Source organism: Phocoena phocoena, chromosome 6 (assembly GCF_963924675.1).
Source record: "Phocoena phocoena chromosome 6, mPhoPho1.1, whole genome shotgun sequence".
In the NCBI taxonomy this organism is placed as follows: domain Eukaryota; kingdom Metazoa; phylum Chordata; class Mammalia; order Artiodactyla; family Phocoenidae; genus Phocoena; species Phocoena phocoena.
The window spans coordinates 58054676-58075294 of record NC_089224.1 but is presented as its reverse complement, the minus strand read 5'-3'; positions in this window follow the sequence as shown (position 1 = coordinate 58075294).

The following is a 20619-nucleotide window of genomic DNA, read 5'->3' as shown; positions in this document are numbered from 1 at the left end:
AACTATTCACTATCAGCCCTTTAAAAAATTATTTGCAGACCCCTGACCTAGGCAATACAGTGAAAGCCCCTAGCACTGTGCCAGCACATACTAAGTGTGCGATAAGGGGCTATTATTAAGTGCTTGGGAAACAAAACCTGGTGATTGACAGAGGCCCAAGGTGCTCCTATGCTATGGGGAAGGGTGGGCCAGATCAGTGCAGAACTGGACTACAGACAACTAATTTTTCCTTAGTTATGATCCAGGTGCAGCTGAACAATTTGGTCGTGGTGCTAGTCGTTTCTTACCGAAGGGGGAAAAAGAGGAGGATCTTACTCTTGGGGCCATCATCCTTCTGTGTGTTCCTCCTATGATCCTTCTGGCCTGGCGCCTGTGCTTTGGAATCCCAGCCTTCTCTTCTACCCGACTCTCACTTGCAGCAGGGAGTGCCCTTGATTTCCAGAATCACTGCGACAGAAGGACTGATGGATGAATTATTGCCTTTATTCCATCCCCCCCCCTACCCAGTCCATGGTCTGTTTTGAGACTAAATGCAGGATGCTTTCCCACAAATAAAACTCATCTTTATGTAACAAATATTTATTACCTCTTCTGTCAAGTACCAAAGATGAACACATGTCAAGCTTTTTACCTTTGAGTTAGACAGTGTTATCCAGATGAGGAAGCCAAGGCTCAGAGAGGGTGAGTGACTTCTGAGGGCCACAGAGCTTTGTGTGGTGGTTCCAGGACTCGAACTTCCATATCCTGAGTCCCGGGCTCAGGCCTCAGCTTGCTGTCAGTTCCTGCCTCAGGAGCAAATTGACTCTGTAAGAACACCTGTGTATTTTCCTTGAGGGCTTTTAGGGAAAAACCTTGCCTCCTTCTGAGGACGTCGGTTATGGTGGGAGTATCCTCTCTGCATAGGAAGATATATGGGTCAGGTTCCTGGCAGGATACAGATGGCACAGTTAAAAAGAACTTGGTAAAGGGACCAGGTGCAGCTACATACAGTGAAAAATGAAAATGTGGGACCCTTGTTAAAAAAAAAAAAGTATTAAGGATTTCAAGAGTATTAAGTGGAGCCCTTCTAAGCACAGGGCCCTATGCCACTGCGCAGGTCACACTCCTATGAAGCCAACCATGGAAGGGATGGTTTGAGAAGTGTGGATGGGTTAGGGAAAGCAACAAGGGATGATGCAGTTCCCCGGAGGTGGGGTTGTAGGCAGTGGAAGCCATTACTCCTTCTGTGACTGAAGGGGCAAAAAGAAGAAAAAAATCACCAGAACCCAAAGAGACTAGCTGTATAGAAAGGGCTGCCTACCTTTCCAGATGTTTGTCCCTCTAATCCCCTATATGAACACCTCTCAAAAATTGCCATCATGGCTGCTTTAGCGAAGGCCCTCAGAATCCTTACGGCATAAAGAAAAGACCCTCTTTTTCTCACAAAAATGCATTTGAAATTTACATCACTAGCCATAGAAAACTGAATGTTTTTTGATGAAAAGAAATTTCCCCCATCCCCCAGTTTTCAGTAAAAGTGCCATAGAAAGACATACCCTTTCTTGTACCGAGGCTTTGGCAGAACTCCAGAAACCCTGGACAGAGAGCTAAGGTTCACCTTCTAAAGAGTCTTTATGCCTCCCTACTTTCTGTGGCAGAGTGGGAAGAGGTGAAGTGTGGGAACTGGGCAGATTCGGGTTCCAGTCCCTTCTCTTCCTACCTTGTATTGTTTACTTCTGGCCCTCCGTTTCCTGATCAGTCAGGATGCCACGGACCTTGTGGAATCACTGATGATTAAAATGGATGCCAGGTTTGCACAGGTGCCATCTCCTTCCTCTCTCACCGAAACATTTGGTTTTGTCAGCCTCCATGTGGCACGCAGTGGCTGATTGCCTATTTATTTCCCGGGTGCTGAGTGGGAGAATCTCTGCATCCCCCCAGCGTGTTTCACAGAGTAGGTTCTCAACTATGTTTTCCTGCTTGGCTGGTGGGAAAGCCATGGGAAGTGGTGTCCTCTCAGAACAAGAGGCTGCCGTGGGCACACGTGGCTGTACAGTGAAGTCGGCTGGCCCCTGCCTGGTGTTTTTGACTCTTGGCCCCTTGTTTCACCCCTTGCCTCTGAGAGCAGGTCATTGACTGAGCTTCAAAGGAAGCCTCAAGCAGACTTTTCTCCATGCTCAGAGCTGTGGCCTTTTTGGGATCTCCCCTAGCTATCTAGGAATACTAGTTAGCTAAGACATGCCCGGCTGGGGCCACTGGGCAGGGATGTGGACACCTGGCAGGAGGGTTTCAGAGAATGCATTGCAGCAGCTGCGTGGCCTGACTGCTCCGAGCCCATCATTCAGTTTGCATAATTGTTGACCTTTCTGTCTGCACTCTCCGTGGAGAATTGCAAGCCATTTTCCAGAGCACAGATGAATATCTGAAGTGTACAGTAGCATAGGAGATTGTCACCATCAGCCTTAGAGCCCCTCATGGCAGCACATGGGGAGGAGGGAGAGGCCTACTTACGAGGGGAGCTCTGGCTTGAGGGAGGAGCTCCAGAAGTCAGACAGCTTTGGGGGGATGAGACAAAGGAAGCCCTCTCGCGCTGCCATTTGTGGATGTTGTCGACATAGTTCTAGAATTCAGGTCTGACCATAACATCCCCTGATAACCAGGTGTACAAAGCCCTTCCTAATTGGATTCCGACCCTCCTTTCCAGCCCCATCTCTCTGTCCTTCGCTTTATAACCCATATGCAAGCTATAAGAGATTCTTGGTGATTCCCCAGAAGAGCTATGCTGCTTCATGCCAATGGGCCTTTGCATGTGCAGTTTGCTTCTCCTAGAATGTCCCTTCCTTGCCTGCTAAACTTCCTTATTAAGCCTCTTTGGCTGAATTAGTCTCTTCATTCTCTGTCTTCCCATAGCTCTTCCACTGTCACCCATATGGTGTTGTATTGTATGTGCTCACACTTCTACCTTGTACTCCTTGAGGGCCAGGGTCTGGATAATATTAGTTTTTCTATTCCCAATGCCTGGTACTTAGTAGGCACTCTGTAAATGCTTACAAAATGAACGAGAAAATGAATACTGAATGAATTCTTTTCTTAGGTGCTGCAGACCTACATTGTATTTGTTGGGATTTTTTATGTTGCAAGCAAGAGAAACTCAAAGTAATTAAAGCAAAAAAAAAAAAAAAAAAAGAATTTCTTGGTTCCTGTAGCTGAAAAATCTGGGGAATGGCATCTTCAGGAGCGGCTTGATTCAGGGTTCAAACCGCGTGGCCCGCAGATATTTGTTAACTCCGCTTCCTCTAGGTGTTGCTTTCATCCGCAGCCTGGCTCCCCTTATAGTATAGAGGTGGCTGGAGCACTCTCATTCTACTAAGGCCAGAGGAAGAGAGAGAGAGTTTCATTTTCCCAGAAGCCCCAGCAAAGGTCTCATTGGATCTGATGAATTATGTGCTAATCTCTGAACTAATCCCTGTGGCCAAGGGGCTGGGCTATGCAAATTGTCTCAGATCAATCAGGGTTTACCCTTGTCAGTCCCTTTCGATACAACAGTGGTAGAGAGTGGGAGAGGAGGTGAATCCCACCAAGGGAGATGAAAGTAATATTGCTGCAGGAAGGAAATATGGATGCTGGCCAATCAAACAATCAATTTTCACCCTATATATCCAGTCCCACTGGCTTCGTTCAAGAGAAGAAGTAAACAAACCAAAACTTTTCAAAAGGTTTAGCAGCCATATGCATTTGTTGTGTACTAAATCTAAACCCTAAAGCAAAATGTACAGTTAAGTCCTAGGCTCTAGAGTTACAAAGTCCTAGTGGAAGCTTCCATTTCATAAATCACACTGTTGGGCTTTTTATTGTTTAATATTATTTTTTATTACAGTAGACATCAGATGTATCATTCTTTCCTTTGGTCTAGATGTATTTTCTCTTGCAGTAGTTCACAATTTTATGATTTGGGAAATTGTGGTAAGGTCCATGAGTAGAGAATTACAAGTTTCCAGACACAGATCTCAAATTGCTGACTGAGGTTTCATCTTTTTTTCTTTTTCTACAGCAAGTATCACCAATGGCGGGGCGGGGGGTGGGGAATAAATCAACAGTAACATGAAGAAATTTTTATATTTTAAGCAGTAGTGTGATAATTCCTTTCTGGGGGAAGATGAGTAATGTCAAGAAGAAGTGTTCAGAAGTGTGCTCTGGAGTAGACGCAAGTCCTCGTGGCACACAGGTTCCCAACCCCCAGGAGAAGGAAGGGGCTTATAAAGTACAGGTAGGAGAGGGGAGAGGAGTCAGGCAAAGTCAGCAGAGGAAGAGAGAGACACAAGAAAGGAGGAGAGAGGAATTTGTCCAATTGGGATTTTATTTTTGTGTGGGGCGGAGTATAGAATTAGTGGTGTGATATTCCTTTTCCCTTTCTCTTAGGAAATCTTTAGTAAAATCAAGAATGGCCTTGACATTTTGGTATAAAAAATTTTTAAGGATAATTCCAAGAAGAGCTGATGACTTCTTCTGGGTTGATATAAACTTCTTCTATAGGCATATATGATGACAAAGAAGCTAAGTGTAATTAAGAGTCAAGAGAGTGCCCAGAGAAAATTTCTCTGTAAAAGTCACTAAGACCTGTTAGGGCAGAGACCCTTTATCAAAAGTTAAAGGCAGATAGGACCCCCTACTACACACAGAGTTCAACACCTGGAACCATTTGTTTAGAGTTCATAGATTAAGAGCATAACCAAAAGAGGGGGTAAAAACTTGGAGCAAATCTTCCCAAGGTGGACTATTTTAACTTTACAAATCTTTATTTTATAAGCCCAGAAGAACCAGTAGGACCTTCCCAGTAAACCTGAGAAAGATAGGGCGTTAAGAGGATGAGGACTCCTTTCTTCACCAATGGCAGTGTCAAAGACTTTAGGCAGGTTCTTTGTCCTTCTCCTGGTTCTTCTACTGTTTTCCAGAGAGCCAGAAGAAAGGGTGAAAAAATAAAAGTCCTTTTATAGAAACCACCTCTGCCTTTATACCTCATTATTCCTTAATAAGCCAGGGCCAAAATTGTTTGTTGGTTAAAAATCAAAAAGAAATAAACAAACATCTTTGATGAGCGTTATCAAATTCAAATTCAGCTTAACAGGCTTATTGAATCTATTGGAGTATTTTGAAAGATCTCTCCAGGTAATTGCACAGTTCAACTACCTACACCATCTTTCCATCCACTTGCAGCTTAATCCATCTGCAGGTTTGAGAGAAGTCAATTTTGAATGCAGAGTACTGAAAACAGACCATGCTACCCCATTCTCAGTCCACTGGCAGCAATGGGTTTTCACTTTTCCTGTAGAAGGAAAATACTGCCCAGGAGACAGAAAATACTCCCCACCAGACAGTGAGTCTGATTCTTCTTGGCTTTACTATTCATTTGTTGCTTCATTTTCTTTCAATGCCTTCAAGATGTCCCAGCTTTAGTCAGCTTTGCACAGAGCTCTGGGCTTAGAAGACAGCTTTCCCTTGGCTATCCCTCCAGGTGGGGAATGAAGACTGCTTCTGCCTCTGACTTTGGGGACGGGTCTTAAATCTTCTCACAGGTCAGTTAAAAGTCACTTCAAGAGAGAACTGCTCCAGGAGCTTTATTCGTGTTCACCATTCAGAGATTTCATTTCATTAAACTCTAGACTTGACTCTCTCTCAGCAAGGTCAGGAAAATGTTACCTGCAGCACCATTCCTTGACTCCACTAATGCCACCAATGTTTGATTTATGGCAGCTGAGGCTTTGTGAACCTCGAAAGCCTCCTTGCTGAAGAAAGCCTGCTTCCTCTGAAATTAAGGGGTGCAAACAAAGAGCTAGACGTGTGTTTGTGAGTAAGGAATGGAAACCTCCATCCATCATTTGGACTAGGACTGGTGCTTATGGGCCAAGGGAAGCTGCTTTTTCAAAAGACCAAGGAAGTTTGTATAATTTTGGTCTCGTGTGTGTGTGTGTGTGTGTGCATATCGTGTACATGTGTGTTAAATCTCAAGTCTGAGATTGTGTGAGTTTTTAAAAAAATATACTTTACTTTTTAGAGTAGTTTGAGATTCACAGCAAAATTGAGAAGGCACAGAGATTTCCCATCTATATCCTGCCACCACACATGCACATAAGTGTTTTAATGTTATGTTTTAAAACAATATATTTTAACTAATCCTGAATTCTAACTCTAGTTACCTCTGAATTGGCCAAGAAAAACATGAGAATAGTTGCAGGTTATGGCATTTGGTTCTGGGGACATTGGACCCCGGATTTCAAGGCAATATATCTCTGAGGAACATGTCATTCAGGCTTCATAGAACTCAAGCTTTATTTTGGCTAAAGATCGTGCCTGGGCTTAGTATTTCTAAATTCCAGACAAATATTAATCTTCAGGATTTTGGAATGAGAAATCATAATCCCTAGGCATTTTCAGGTACGCCTGAAATCATGTTAGTCTTAAAATATACCTAATATTCCTAATACTGTTTACTTGTTATTAAGAACTTCTAACATGGGCGTGGTGGTGTGATGGACTGGGAGATCGGGATTGACATGTATACACTGATGTGTATAAAATGGATGACTAATAACCTGCTGTATAAAAAAATAAAAAATTCAAAAATTCAAAAAAAGAATATCTCACAGATAGTTGAAAAAATAAGAAATATTTTAGTAGCATTTTGCAAAAACTATAGCCCATAGTAAATATTCAAACACTGGAAAACACCAGTAACATAATTAACGTGTAATGTTCACCACATGTAGTGTTCAAATAACAGTATTTGTCTCTTCTAGCCAGGTAAAGAGTGAATTGTCAATTAAGAACTTATTTTTCTTTCAAAACTTGTTATTTCTTTGAACACCACTGATGGGACTTGTATAAAGTATACTGCCAATATAAATTTATGAATATTTTCATGCAAGTATAACTCATGCTTAATAAATATTAAACATATTAAAATTTACTTTCATGTGGTTAACTAGACAGGGACACATACATATGTTGACAACATGGTCAACAACTACAAGTCGTTGTAGTTGTTGTACAACCTGATCAACAGGTTCGATGCTGATGGTCTGTCTCCTCTGTGATCCTCTTCTAGATTCTGGAAATGCCAACCTTGACTTCTGATTCCATGTGTCTTTGGATTCCTCCGAGCCAGTAATGTCTTCAAGTTAATTGATAAGTTTTAATTCTCACAGGAGAATTAAATACTTACTCCCATTTCTCTGATTTCTCAACTGATTTTCCTTGGGATTTGAGATTGAGAAAAGCATAAATTTCCTAAGTAACTCCAGGGAAGGAGTTCTGCATGGACTCATTGTGTCGGTTATACCTGCTTTCTCCATCGTGCCTGGCAAAGCCTTGTACGGTCAGTTCTATAACATGACACATGCATTCCCAGAAATCATGGTGCTAGCAAAATCATGCAAGAAAAAACACAGGGATTTTGAAAATAGGACTAGGGATATAATGCAAAAAATTCATCAGTGACCCATAAAAGGAAGATGAGAACCAAATAAAAATGGTAGCAGAGTTTTATACACAGTTAAATAATAAAGATATATATAAATACTACAACAACTTTGACACTTTGCCTTGAAAAAGACCTGAGGTTTGCTTCCTGAATTAGGCTTTGGAGGAGTTGGAGCTTGTGAGTTACTGCAAAGTGGTGGAAGGAGTGATCTGAAATAGGATGGAACGTTGTGTATGGGTGAGGCTCATAGTACACATGGTGAACTGAGGAGCGAGCAGATGTTTGAGGCACGCATGTGTTTTGTGTATTCCTATGCTTGGTTCAGCAATGTACTGTTTTCTGCTTTACCTCATGTTACTCATATATAAACTCACACATAAGCAAATGTGAAATTTGTGTTATGCTCAAATTGTTCCCAGCTATATCAATTACACTGAAACAAATTTGAGTGTTCCAAACAAGCATTAGAGCAGAATTGATCACATATGTTGAGCTAACTGAAGTTACTGAATGAAAGAATGCTTTTCAGGCTCTTCTCCTTTTATTCTCAAGCTACCCTTTGGGTTGTTTAGGAAAAGATGCATTCTCTCAGTGGAGATGTTCCTCCCATGGATGCTTAGCTGGGTTGGACACGCACTGATGCCACATCCTTGATTCTCTTCTTTCCCTTTTTTCCTCAGTCTCAAGCATCAGAGATACTCCAGAGACCCAAGAGAGAAGGAGTATATATAGCTGATGATGAGCCTACCCTTGGGGTATAATTTGATGGGAACCAAAAGGTTCACTTAAGAATAACCGTCCTGCTGCCCGCCATGGTAGCTTGAATCACCATTATTGGGGAAGAGGTCATTGTGTTGTTTTGTGAAAAGAGACATGGGACACTGGAACTGAGCCCATGAGTTCTTCCCAAAGCACCTTACAGCATTATCTATCTGGTATAACAGCAGAAAAAGACTTTAATCATCTGTATTCCTTTCTATGTTTTTAAAGTGCCCTATATGTTTCAACCATTATGAAAAATAATATATATCCATGAGAGAACATTTTAGAGAAGGAGATAGAAGAGACAAGTAAAATCATATCCATCCTCTCTGGCAACAGTTCCATGCATTTCCTTCCAGTCTAGAAAGAGTAGGTTTTGGTGATGGAAGAAGAGAAGAAAATGGAGCTGGTCATATAGCAACATTCCTTGCTGGTTTCTTTACTCTGACATTGCCTTCATTCGTGACTGTAGGGACTGAATGAAAGAAAGCTTAGGGCATCTAAGCGCATGGTAGCTTCAGAATGACTCCTTCCACCCTCTTGGCTGTTCTTTTTGGTAAAGCTTCACTGCCCATGATGATCTAAACTTTCCAGCCAGCTCTTGGCCTCAGCTGGCTTTGAGCACATTGTTGGTTTGGCAACTCTGCTCCAGGATTTACGTTCTTGACTCTTGAATTTGGCTTGTGCATTTTATTTGGCTAGTTGTTGAATTTCCCTTTTGGCTTTAGGGATCTGGCTTCTACTGACTGCCTGGCTTGTGGGTTTAGTATATGTGTAGACTTGATTTTGGTTTGGGATCGTGCTTTTGACCTGGGTGAACTGGGCTGCACCACAACCACAGTTATGAGCTACCCGATGGCTTGACTGGGCAGGCCCCCCATCCAGCCCCAGTGTGAGGGGCAAGATTAGCTAATGGGACCCTGTTGTCAGGGAGACCAGGTCTGCCTTGGGTACCATTAAATAAAGGACCCAGGGCAGCTTCAGGATGACATCTATAGCTTCCTAAGGTCAGTACTATAAGGCTATCGATGCTCAACAGTCCCTAAAGAAGACTTGTTAAGCTTCTGAGCTTCATCTTGGCTTCTTGGCTGGGGATAGAAGGAGTTATGGCTGAGTTTTTTTTATCGTGCTGCTTCGTGACTCTTCAGCCTTCAGATGAATAACCTATTCTTTATTGACCAAACCACTGTGATTTCTTTGTTTGAATCTTACTGAGAGCAGATCCTTCTGGGAGACTTGGCCCACAGAGCACCTCTAAACACGGCCCAAATCAATTGGAAGTTCTGCTGATTCCTCTGCTATCTCAACAGCTTCCTAGTCCCTGGGTAGTGGTTGCCACTCTCTCCCCATAATTATGCCTTGTCTATCTGCCATATTTAGACCGACAGCTTCAGGACTCAGGAAATCATCCAAGGCTGAGATAAACTAAGCTTTGACCACTATGTTATGCTCAGTTAAAATGGAATGGTATCAAGCACATTTTATAATCCAGGTTTAATAGAAACAGTGTAGGGTGCTTTGGTGAGTAAGCCACAACAACAGAAAAAGATAATGATAATAGTGAAATATTGCACCTGTATAGGGCTATACAGATTACGAAATATATTCACTTTCATGATTACGTTTTTTTTGTTGTTGTTGTTGTTTTTTTGTGGTACGCGGGCCTCTCACTGTTGTGGCCTCTCCCGTTGCGGAGCACAGGCTCTGGATGCGCAGGCTCAGCGGCCATGGCTCACGGGCCCAGCCACTCCGCGGTATGTGGGATCTTCCCAGACCGGGGCACGAACCCGTGTCCCCTGCATCGGCAGGCAGACTCTCAACCACTGCACCACCAGGGAAGCCCATGATTACGTTTTATAACTACTAAAACTCTGAGGCGTATGCAAAAGGCGGTGATGTGTAGAGTGGTCAGGTGACTTGCCAGAAGATGCAGTTGGAGGAATGGGATCCAGCTTTCTGAATCAGGTCCTCTGATTCCTAGTCCAGGCGTCATTCTATCATTGTATATTGTAGACTATTCAATCAGCCCTTAATATAAGGTCAGAGTTACAAACAGAATTACAATTTCTTTCTTTGACTATGTATACTCTAACACATCACAGGGAACCCTGTGGGGCCCATGTAACTATTTATGAACTGGTTTATTCTTTCATTTTTTAAATCTCATGATTCTTCTTTCCTAAGACTCACAGAATTATAGATGTACAAGAAATTGTAGAGATGCAACTTAGTCATCCCATTTTATAGATAGAAATATTGAGGCTCATGAGACTTAAGCTGGCCTGTAAGAAGGAGGGCTGGTAATTTAACCCATTTTGTGAATTTTGATCCAGCACTTTCTCCTACCTTTATCTGGGGGACAGCAAGCACCTCTACTGCCTTCAACTTTCCTCTCCTACCACCCTCACCCCATCCACACTGCAGGCTGAGTGTAGCCTGAAAAGGGCCTGAGGCTCCTCAGGGCGCTTTCCTGGATTAGTGCCCTAGACAAGCCTAGATATTTGGATAAAGTCCTGATCAATGATAAGGCAACAACCCTTTGTGGAGGTGCCTTTGCCTTAGCCTGACAGTGAGGCTGTGGGTTGGCAGCACATGGAGTTGCACGGTGGAGCTGGCCAAAGCCTGAGCCTCCCACAGTGGCCCCCCAGGCTGTTGGTTAGCTGTACATGATTCCATTCGTGTCTTTGTTGCTTTTCTCTAGACTCCATGCTCATGGATCCTTGGCCCATTGTCTCAGTTATACTGGTGGGTGCCTGCAAGCCCAGTTCTGGGCCTGCTTCTACAGTGCTAACGTAGTTCATAGAGCCTTGGATTCTTTGGACTCAGAAATTATGAAAGGAGGGAAAGGCATGGAGAGGCCTTGTCATCTCTATTACCCCTTTTCATCTCCTTCAGACAGCTCAGCAGTTAAACTTTGATGAAACTTCAGAATCAGAAGCAAGCAACAATCACCACTGTGTGCAACAGCTGATACCATTCATTGAGCATGTGTGCTGGCTGACTTTCTGATGTTACCTAATTCTCCTAGAAATCTCCTCTTTTCTCAGGTGAGGACACTGGAATTCAGAGGGGGTAAGTGACCTGTTTAAGTTTCCTTCCTTGTGAGGGTCAGTGTCTTGATTTGAGCTGAAGATCTGCTGCTCCAAGCTCTGAATTCTTGCCACTACACAGGGTAGTGGATAGTGGATGGCCCGCTGAAATCTGTGGCAGTGGACTGCCAGGTGCTATGAAGGTTGCACCTAGGATAAAGGGCATGTGGGGTGAGAAACTGGAGTAAGTCTGGGGAATTGAAGGCAGCAGGAGGAAAGTTTTAAAGACGGTCACTCTCTTTCAGACTGAATTCTCCCCCATCAGAGATATCTGGCCTTTTCTTTTAGTCTATCCCGGTGATATTTTATACAGGCAAGGGAACTTCCTCCAGGATCTGTGAGCTTCAGTGTATTATAGGCATGGCATTGTCTTCTGTTAACAGTCAACAGGATTGGCTGCCCACTATTCATACCTTGTAGATTTTCTCAGGAAGGCAATCCTAGTTTATAATATTTTGATGGTATGTTTGTAGTTGTGTTTTTCGCACCATCAATTAGCCCCTTGCCCAGGAATGGGCTCTTCCTGTCTCTTGTTCTCAGTGATCACATCCCCAGTGTGAGCTGAGACAAGTCTCCAGCATTTGCACATGCACACCCATTCATGATGCCATTTTGATTCACTTGATTATCGAGCAGTGGCATGCAAAAAGGGTTCAGCCAAAATGCCTGCGTCAAAAGGCAAAATGACCTGCTCTGGGTGGCACATGCCTCGTATCAATAGAAAAGATGTTTGGCCACCTGAATTTCTTGACCTGTGGCGGTGAGGTAACAATGGTTCATTTACTCTGCGACTCTGGGCAAGTTTCTTAATCCCTATAAGCTCCAAATAAAATATGAATAGCGCTGATCACTAACTTCAAAGAGCTGTTAAAAGGACAAAATGAACAATACATTTAGAGCAGGTACTAGTCAGCTTGATACACACTAGGTACCAAATTACTGAAAGTTTATATCCTTTGAATAACGTCTCCCTAGCCCCCACCCCACCCCAGCTGCTAGCAATCACAAATCTACTCTGTTTCTATGAGTTTGATTTTTCAAGATTCCACCCATAAGGGAGATCATACAGTATTTGTCTTTCTCTGTTGACTTATTTCATTTAGCGTAATGCCCTCAAGATTCATCTATGTTGTTGTAAATGGCAGGAATTCCTTCTTTCTCGTGGTTGAATAATATTCCTGTGTGTGTGTATTTTCTTTGTTTTCATACCTTAACTATTGTGAATAATGCTGCAATAAACATGGAAGTGCAGATATCTCTTAGAGATAGTAATTTTACTTCTTTTGGATATATACTCAGAAATGGACTTGCTGGATCATTTGGTAGTTCTATTTTCATGTTTTGAGGAACCCCCATACTGTTCTCCACAGGGGTTATACAAATTTACATTCCCACCAACAGGGTATAGGGATTCTTTTTCTCTATATCCTCGCGGACACTTTTTATCTCTTATAATAGCCATTCTAACAGGTGTGAGGCTGATATCTCATTGTGGCTTTGATTTGCATTTCCTTTATGGTTACTGAGGCTGAGTACATTTTCATGTACGTGTTGACCATTTGTGTGTCTTCTTTGGAACAATGCCTATGTAAATCCTTTGCCCGTTTTTAAATTGGATTCCATGTTTGGTTTTGCTATTGAGTTGTATGAGTTGTTTATATATTTTGGATATTGACCCCTTCTCAGACATGTGGTTTGCAAATATTTCCTCCCATTCTGTAGGTTGCTTTTTCATTTTGCTGATTGTTTCTTTTGCCATGTAGAAGATTTTTAGTGTGATGTAGTCCTATTTGTTTATTTTTGCTTTTGTTGCTTACGCTTCTGGTATCATATTCAAATATATTATTGCCAAGACCAATGTCAAGGAGCTTTTTCCCTATGTTTTCTTCATGGAGTTTTATGATTTTATATTTATGTCTTTAATGCATTTTGAGTTAACTTTTGTGACTGGTGTAAGATAGGGATCCAGTTCCATTCTTTTGCATGGAATTATCTAGTTTTCTCAACACCATTTATTGAGGAGACTATTCTTTCCCCATTGAATAGTCTTAGCTTCCCTGGTTAAATACTAGTTAAGTGTATATGTGTGGTTTTATTTCTGGGTTCTCAATTCTGTTCCATTGGTTTATGTGTCTGTTTTTATGACAATACCATACTGTTTTGGTTACTATAGCTTTGTAATAAAGTTTGAAATCATGAAGTGTGATACCTCCAGCTTTGTTCTGTCCCAGGATTGCTTTGGCTATTGAAATTCTTTTGAAGTTCCTATGAATTTCAGAATTGTTTTTCCTATTTCTCTGAAAAATGCCATTGGAATCTTGGTAGGGATTGCATTGAACCTACAGATCACTTTGGGCAGTATGAACATTTTAATTATATTAATTCTTCCAAGCTATGAACATGGGATATCTTCCCATTTATTTGTGTCTTCTTCAACTTCTTTTTCTTTTTTTATTGAAGTATAGTTGATTTACAATATTAGTTTCAAGTGTACAACATAATGATCCAATATCTTATATATTAGAATCCATTTAAAGTTATTATACAATATTGGCTACATTCCCTGTGCTGTACAGTATATCTTCATAGTTTATTTATTTTATGTATAGTAGTTTTTACCTTTTATCCCCTACCCCTATCTTGCCTGTCCCCACTGGTAACCACTAGTTTGTTCTCTATATCCATAACTCTGTTTCTGTTTTGTTGTATTCATTTGTTTCTTTCATTTTGTAGATTCCACATATAAGTGATAAGTCATACAGAGAAAGACAAATACTGTGTGTTATTTCACTAAGTGGTCTTCACCCTAGTTGGGAGCTGCACCAGAGCTAGAGGGGCTGGGTCACATGCTGGGATGGCCACAGGAAACCAGCCAGAGCCCCGGGCAGTTTCAGTCTGCTTCCTCCACCTTGTTCCTGGAAGTAAGCAAGGGTGTACACACTTCATAAGCAGAGTCTTGGTTTCTTATAGCTCTCCAGTAAGTCCCACTAGTTTTCAAACCAGCTAAGGGGACTCATCTTCCTGTTACACCCCAGTGCTGGGGTGCCCAATATGTGGTTCAAACCCCTTATTCCCTAGCCAGGATCTCTGAGCCCGTGATATCCCCCTTCTCATTTGTGTCCTCTCCTAGCAGCATGGATCCCAACCTGGGAGGTCACTTCTCCTCCCTTCCCATCTGACTATGTGTGGTCTTTCTTTATAGTCTTGCTTGTAGAAGAGTCTTTCTGCCAGCCTGCAGTTTGCTTTCAGTGAGAATTTCTCCACATATAGATGTGGTTTTGATGTTTTCCTAGGGGGAGGTGAGCTCAGCATCCTCCTACTCCACCATCTTGATCTCCTCTCTCAATTTCTCTCATAAGTGTCTTACAGTTTTCAGTATTGAGATCTTTCACCTTATTGGTTAAACTTGTTCCTAAGTATTTTATTATTTTTGATGCTATTGATAATGGGATTGTTTTCTTTATTTCTCTTTCAGATAGTTGATGGTTAGTGTATAAAAATAAACTTCTTTAAATGTTGACTTTGTGTCCTGCAACTTCCCTGAATTCATTTATTAGTTCCAACAGTTTTTTGGCTGAATCTTTGGGGTTTTCTACATACAATATCATGTCATCTGCACACAGAGACAATTTACTTCTTTCTTTCTGATTTAGGTGCCTTTTATTTCTTTTTCTTGCCTAATTGCTCTGGCTGGGACTTTCAGTACTCTGTTGAATAGTAGTGCCAATCATGTATTTGATGCTGAAGGTACACTAATGGGACCTATAGGCCCCATAGAGGCTGTACTAATGTAGTCACCTGTTGTTTTCTCAGTAAAGACTTCTGCCTCTGGAACATGGCAAATGAACTTTTATCTTTTTGTTACTTGGGTGGGGCCCTGCTTATGTTCTTAGAGTGATGAATTCATCCCAAATAAAGGGATGTCCTTTGAGGTAAAAAGCAGACACATCCACTGGCTTCTCACCTTTCTTCTCAGCCTAGTGACCAGAAGATCAAGCCTGTCACTCAAAAGCAGCCCTTGTGCTTCAGATGTTGATGAAAGGCCAGTGACCAAAGAGGGGAAATATATGAAGAAGAAAAGGCATTTGTCAAACTCTCCTTCCCCATCTGGTTCTGCTGCTTTGTGCCAGTAACAGAGCCCACTGCTACCCTGGTCTGGGAGCCCTTTGATGAGTTCAAATTTAGTGACCCTCCTGTCACCAAGGTCCATTCCAGATTTGAATATTGTTTATCTGAAACCTTCCCTTGGGACCCCTGAAAGACATGTGAGAAAGAAAGTGGATTTCTGTTCTTTCTCTTTTTCCATCTTCCCCAATCTCACTTGCCTTCTATTCTGTCTTCTGTGTTAAAATGACAGCACAGATCTTCCAGCCCATGATGCTGCATCCCGTTGGCAAGGAAACACAGGGGGAAGAAGTCAAATGCAAATAGAGATAGGGGTCATTCATTTAAACAAAAAATGATTGAGTGCTTCTTATGTGCCAGGCACATAGATGCTGGGGATACAACTATTAACAAAATGACTTTACTATTCTCATGAAGCTTGCATTGAGTGGGGGATACAGATGCTAAACAAATAAATGCATAAAATATATTTCTGTGTTGTTTTCCCCAAAAGCAGACCCTGAGACAAGGATTTGGGTGCAAGTAGTTTATTTAGGAGGTAACCTCATGAAGCACAAGGAGGGAGAAGAGAAATGAGGCAGAGAAGGGAGGAAAGTGAATAAAGAGTGTACTAATCGTTGGGTTACCACTGTGGGCAACTGGGGCTGAATCCCACTGAGGATTCTCTGAAAGTCAGTCAGAAAGCTACTCAGAGTTGTCCTCAAGAGGGACAAAATATTGGGATATTTATTCGCAAACTTCTGTGCCTCCTTGGTTCCTAGGGTGTTAACATTTCAACATTTCTGGTCTGCCTTGCACAAAGGCTGAAAATGTTTTCATTGCTAGAGGAAAGCAATAAGGCCATTAGTCAGAGAGGCAAAGAAAGCCACAGACTGCAAGGGAAGTATCTGTGGTGACCTCTGGGGAAGGCCAAAGATATGATCAAGGCTCTAGACAGGGCATCATCAACCCCTGCTGTATTAGGTGGCAATAAGTGCTAGTAAGAGGAATAAAGAACAATAGAGAGTAGTAGTTGGGAGATAGAACTTCTGAACATAACGTGGTCAGGAAAGGCCTCTCTGAGGAGGTGATATTGGAGTAAAGACCTGAAAGAAGTGAGAGAATGAGCCATGCACGCATTTGGGGGAAGATCATTCCAAGCAAAGGGAGCAGTGAATGTAAAATCTTAAAGCAGGAGGGGGCTTGGACCTATTTTCAAAGTGGATCTAATAGGATTTGCTAATGGATTGGATGTGGCATGTAGAAAAGTAGAGTCATGAATGATTCTAGGGGTTTTGGCCAGAACGTCTGGTGAAATGGAGCTGCTATCTAATGAGGTTATGAAGGGGAAGGAACATATGGGGCTGTGATTTCAGGCATGTTAGGTTTATCATAACTTTCAGCCATCCAAATGAGAATGTTGAGCAACACAGTGGTGTATGTTTGAAGTTCAAGGTAAAGATTAGTTCTAGAAGAACAAATTTGGGAGTCATCTGTATGTAAATGATACCTAGAGCCACAGAAGTGAATGAGATAACCTCAGGAGTGATTGTAGATAAAAAGAGAAGCCCTGGAGTATTTCAAGCTGTAAAGGTCAGGAAGATGAGGAGAAACCAGCCAAGCGATCTGAAAACAGGGTGGTACCCAGGGACAGGTGAAGTAAGTGTTTTGAAAGGAGCCCGTGATTGTGTTAAATGCATGGGGAGAACTGTGCTGAGTGGGAGGTGAATGGTTTTGGTCCGGATCATATAAGTTCCCAATGAAAGGAAGTGCTAGGTTTCATGATATTCATGTAATTGAGGGTCAGAAGGCATTCACGATGGGCTTCAGAGCAAAGCTGAGGTTAGAGAACATTTAAGGGAAGGGAAATGTCCCCTGAGAGACAACTGTCATGGGTTACCCAGTAGTTCAGGGAAGAATAGAGTGAAAATTAAAACTTGAAGGGGAGATTTTGCTTCAGTGACTTTGCCCTGGGGTCACTGGACATGCTGATTGGTGCTCAGAAAGTGACTACCTGGATGTGGAGATTCAAATCCTTACTTAAGATTTTGATTAAAGAAATTAAGAAACCAAAACCGTTTACATTTTTGTGAATGAGTACATTTAAGCTAATAAAACTCTATACCTAAAAAGGATAAAGTGGCTGGGTGACTTTGGGCAAATTACTTAGCATCTCTGAACTCAATCTTCTCTTGAATTAAATGGGAGGTAAAAATACATATACCCTGAATGAATATGATGCCATGTGGAAGTGCTTAGCAAAGTGTCTGAAAAGTAACGGGCAGAGAGTATATACTTTATTATATTCTTCCTTCTGTTGCCTTTAAACTGAATCTTGCACTTTAAACTGCAGGGATCAAAAGAAGTCATCATTATGAAAGCACTTTGAAAAGTACAGTGTTCTGGACACCTGTAAGGCATTACCATTGTAGTATTGTAAGCAAGGAAGACAAACTAAGGTAATACTCTGCTCTTCAGGGGGACAGTCTCCCTATTGGAGGCTATCAGCAGAGCTGTAAATCTAGCTTTCTGAAGATTCCTAGATCAGATCCTGCAGTGTTCCTGAGTGAGATGTGACCCGTGGCTGACTGCTTATACCCTTCCTCGAGAGACCCCTCCACCCCAGAAGAAAATTCCATTGAATAATGTAATAAATTACAATTGTCATTGCTATCCTTTTATTCATATATTATACAGGACAACAAAAGTCCTTTATTTCCCCCTTTTTGAATTTGTCCCTATTCCCTTATTCCTTTTTTTTCTCCCCTTGCTTTTGATTAGAATTGATGAGGAAAATATTGGTAAATGTTGATTTTCCTCTCTAACCCCTGGGGATGCTAGTCTACCAGAAGGGAGTCCAAAGACAAAATTCTCATTGTGACCTTATGTTTTCTGCTGTTGTCCTCAACTTTTCCCTCTTCCAAATTGTTATAATTAAGAGAGTGCCCATTAAATGATTTTCCTTTGTCAGATGGATTATGTTTTATAATGGAGCCAAGTTCTATACTCATTATGAATCCCCAGGCCAGTGCCAACAAAATGTCGGCACCTTTTCCCCACAGTAGCTGATTAGCAGAGGAAGGTCACTTAACGACAGTTTGGGAGGAAACCTGTGTAGCTTTCAGCCAATGGCCTCCTATCCTTGAATGTCAGTAAGGTGTTTTTCTTCATCTCAGGCCCTCTGCTCTTTATGAAGTAGGGTTTAAAAACTGTGCTGGCATCAAAGTGACTCAGAACAACAAACAGCCAACAACTCTCAAACTAAAGTGATATTGAATTGACCCGCGCAGACCTGAAAAGTGTCCCGTGCTGGGGATCCTGGTGGGTCAAGATACCTGCCATCCTCATGCTGTGTTCTCATGCTGTGATTACACCTCCAGGTCACTGTGGCCAAGCTCCCTAATGAAAAGGAAATGATCCCATCAATCGCCCAGGTGTTTGGCAGAGGGTAGACTAAACATCTGTTTGATTGACTGAATGGTTTTCTCTCATGCCAGATGTTTGATATCAACTAAGCACAGTGTGTGAGTAGACCCTTTAGAAGAGCATTCTCCTGAGGCCCTCCATCACTTCTAGTTTGTAGGAAATTCTTCTCATACTAACTCATATAACTTTTGATTCTGAGATGGAATCTTGCTTGCTTTGCTTACTGTATAATTTCTTTGTATTTTTACCAACTCCCCATCAACAACTCTCCAGCTTTGTTTGATTCCCTCTTCTATAAAGATATCTTTGGCAGAGATTCTAGGGGTGGTTATAGCAAAGCAAAAATGTATTAGCATGAGCACAGCATTTAGGTATATTTTCATGGCATAGACTATCTCACAAATTATCCCTGCATTGAGTTTTCCTTAGAGCACTGCAGGGAGCGGCTATCACTTACCAGTTAGACATTCTGGATTCTCCGTATAACACAGCAGATCTTTTGTAAGCATGACAGTGTTCTTTCTACCATCCTCTATTTAGCCAGAGAACGCTCCCATGTCTGAGAGGAAGTCTCTTGGTAGCACTGAGTGAGACATTTGGGATCCGAAACAGTATAGAGTGGAGCTGGCAGTGTGCTGGGGTAGAAAGACCACTGGATTAGGAGTCAGGATTTGAGCAGTAGAGCCAGTTCATTCACTGACTCTCTAAGTGACCTGGGCATCAGTGCAACTCTCTAGGCGTCCATTTCCTGACCTGAAGAATGGTGAAATACAACTGAGATTTGTAGGGCTCTAATAACAATTTGCGATTTGCTGAAACCCAGGAGGTGATGAATGAGATATAATCAATGTCGTGACACTGAGTTGGGATTGCTGCTTGAGGAAAAAAATTCCATATAGGTAAGAAAAGACCTTGCACAATGAGTTAGTGGTTGTATTTACTTCCAAATGTTCCTAGGATGGGCAATGTATTAAACACGATCGTGTCATTAATATCACGGAGTGAATTTGTTAAAAAAAAAAAAGTTTCATTCTTACCGAAAAGCACAAGATAAATGTGGTTTGAGAATGGACATAGGAAACATTAAAAAGGTTTCAGATGGGAAAGAAGGTTCTTATGCGCTGCTCTGGGGGCGAGGAGTGGGCTGGTGACTGACACTGAGTGAGGAGGGATAAAAAGGACAGGAAGGAAACGTGGAAAGAGGATGCAGAGGCACAGATGACTGATTTGGCCAGTATCACAACTTTGTCAAGAACGGGCCCCCTCCCTCTCTTAAATCCTGCTGGATGGATCATAATATCTCAGGGTCAGAGGGATCAGACCATTAACAATCTGGGCACTAATTAGGCATCAAAACAGCCTAAATTAGCCATTGCTTTATCTTCTGAAATTGAAGAGCACTGTGTATATTTCTGAGTAAATAAAATGTGTATTCTAAAAAGCCATAGTTTTAAGAATAGGAGGTTTTAGAGAAAATAAATTAATATGTAGGTACTGGTTTTTGATGTTCCTAGATGAAATTTCTAAACTTCCTGGTTGTTAAGCGTTTTGAAAGCATTTTAACGTTTGTAAAATGCTCAACTGATCATTCAGAATATGGGTCGCTATTATCAGCGTTACTTTACTCATACCTGACAGAGCTATGGGGGAAAAAAAAAGAAAAAACTAACCTGGCCTGGCTTTGGGTCTCCAAAAATCAGACTGCAAGACTTCAACCTCCATGGCTCTAACGTATACTTAATAAAAAGCATACCATAAGCACTGGCCATGTTTTTTCATTCA